A 3,020-nucleotide genomic window follows, 5' to 3' on the forward strand; every position below is an offset into this window, starting at 1 on the left:
CGTCCAAATATTACTGTAATAAACAATACGTATGTTCCTCATATGCCGTTGTGTAACGGCCTGAACGTACTAAAGTTTGGTTCTGTTCTGTTTTTGGGGGTTTTCACAGATTTATTTTTTTCTTTCGATATTTCTTTTATTAGAAGCTTATTACTGTTGCATGTACAATATCCAAATTAAACGCACCCGTGTGCGTGCACAAAACACACACATACACACACGCACGCATTATTACATTTTACTGAGGCAGAAAATATAGTTTTTTAGGCTATTGTCTGTTTGCGTCAAAAGGGAACCGATGAATTGGTATGTAACTTCATAATGAATAAAGATAAAATTCATATCAAAATATATTAATTTATTAAGTTTTAAAACCCAGGCCATCTCAAATGACTTTAGTTTTGGGGAAAACAGTTTAGGGTAAATTAGAAAAACCCAACTCTTTACAAATTATCCTCAAACTGCATAGGTTAAATCTTCTTTCTGATACAGGTTTATAAATATGGAGTTTCGGGTGGTGCAAAAACAAAATAGAAAAAGGTCCACTTGGTTCATATTCGAACCGCGCCCCCCCCCCCCCCCCCCCCCCCCCCCCCCCCCACCCCCAGGTCCAGATCACGCTACTCCCCTGAATATCCAAGGTAATAAGAAAGACAAAACCGTAATATTTAATCAGAGCCATATCTCTTCACAATGCAGTGTCGAATTGGCATTTGGCAAAATAGTAGGACAGCCACTCTCGAAGAAATTATTCACTGGAGATTTCACCCCTCTTGCATCACCACAAAGAGGACTGCCACTAGCAGACTAAAGCACGCATATTTCTACCTTTAGTCTCTTTGTACTGTATTATATTTTATTTCATAAACAATGCAAGTAAAGTTGCATACCTTGGCCGATCTAGCATTTTGTCCCTCAACCTGTATTAAAAAGGATATTTAATCTGTATAATTTAATGGTAATGTGTAAAGAAATATACTCAAAGGCAAAAGTTATTGTGACATGGATTGTTTGGAGTAATAAATTTGTGAATGGATTTATGGATGTAAACAAGAAACAAATGCAACCAAGCAGCTGTTGCAGCGATTGCATGCTTTGTGCAACAAGCATGGAATATTCGGAAGAAATGCTGTCCAGTGTTCACCATAAAAGGCCAGACATTCAGTCCGAAAATCATTCCCACTCTATGCAGCCTTCAGAAGTCCATAAATCAGAAAAACACCATTAGTGAACTGTTTGATGCAATTTCGTCATGCCACACCTCAGAGAAAATGATAGGTAGCGAGTCATGGGGATGCTTGAATCTGGGACCTCGCAGCGTGACGTCGCACGTCAATTCAACGTCCACAGAAACACTGTATGGCACTTATGGCAACGATATCAACAAAACAACCAGGTCAGGGACCGTCCCCGTAGCGGCCGACCACGCGTGACAACCCCTCGCCAAGACACATGGATCCGAACCAGGCATATGCGAAACAGGTTCCAGCCAGCAACCCTCACAGCCCGTACCATCCCTTTCTCCATCATTTAGTGGCCTCAGTGAGACGACGGTGCCATGCCTGTATCAATGCTCAAGGTGGGCACACTCGCTACTGACTGTGTGAACTTCGCTCTGGACCCCCTTTAGTGATGTGGCTCATTTGCATATGGCAGGTGCGCCCTTTTTATGGGATATTGCTTGTTTCCATATATATTTATACTGGATTTCTGTTTTTTAAATGTTAATTGAGTTGGTATGGGTTTAAAACTTGATAACATGTTTTTATATGTATTTTAACTTTATTCATTACGAAGTTACATGCCAATTTATCGATTTTCTGTTGAAGCAAACGGATTATATACGGTAAGCACATTGTTATTATTCAACAAAGAACATTCTAGTTTTTATTTTTGCTGTGCAGTTAAATTTCAATATAATACTTTGAAGGCGTAATAGTCCATGAGCCCGATCTCAACATTTGAGTTTGAGTGTCAAATTGGTGAACAGATCCAACATTTTTAGTTAGTCTGGTGGACATTCGGGATAGTTAGCTAAAAGCTATTTTGGCAGCCATTTTTAAAAATGAATGACGCATTTTGGTCAAGATCTCACAAGTCGGCAACATTGTCATAACTCACTACAAAAACGAACAAGCAATCTGACTTATGTTCTTCGGCTTGCATTTCTGAATTAGCTGATATGTAGCTTTTGATATGTGTTGCTGTTGTCTTTACCACAATCATGGAAATGTATAGGAAAAAGTAAAACAAATAAAAATCCTCTACTTTTTCATGATGCATCTTCAAAAAGTTATTTACTATTTTAAAGTGTAGCATGTTCAGACCACGTTTATTTCTAGGTCATCTAGCGTAATTTATAATCCATCCATAGAACAAAAAGTTTAATCAAGTGCTTGAACATTTTGCAACTTCTTAGACGCGTTTTATTTACAGATGTCTATGTTTCAGCGTTCGCCTTTCATTTGGAAATATGCAATTAAATCCAGTGTAAACAGAATGCAAAACTGCATCTGTTTGTATTTTGTTTCACATTTATATGATTATAGTCTTTCTCGAACTAAATCAAACACAAACAGAACTAAATTTATACAGTTTCTTATTAAAGGTAGGATCAATTAAGTCATTTGGCATATTCGTCGATATATAATGCACATTATTGCTTAATATTATCAAGTATAATCGTATAGTTAATTAATAAAACGGTTAAATGTGACGGCTATTATATGTAACGGGCGCAGCCATTTTGTACCATTCCAGTGAATATGCCCTCTATGGTTATGTAATACTTGACATGTCACGTCAGGAATTAGTCTTAGAACTGAAGAAACACAACATACCTGATTTTTGAGGATGCATCGCAATGTTCTGTAATAATATTCATCCCATTAAGCCAGGAATATGTATATACTATTTTTCAATACAAATAAACCACAAGTGTCGAAATAGTCCAGTCAAATTAGCTGAAAAAAGTGGTCAACCCACAATTAATTGCAACAGAATAAATTTTAATGGTTTTT

This window comes from Gigantopelta aegis, chromosome 14 (assembly GCF_016097555.1).
Source record: "Gigantopelta aegis isolate Gae_Host chromosome 14, Gae_host_genome, whole genome shotgun sequence".
In the NCBI taxonomy this organism is placed as follows: Eukaryota; Metazoa; Mollusca; class Gastropoda; order Neomphalida; family Peltospiridae; genus Gigantopelta; species Gigantopelta aegis.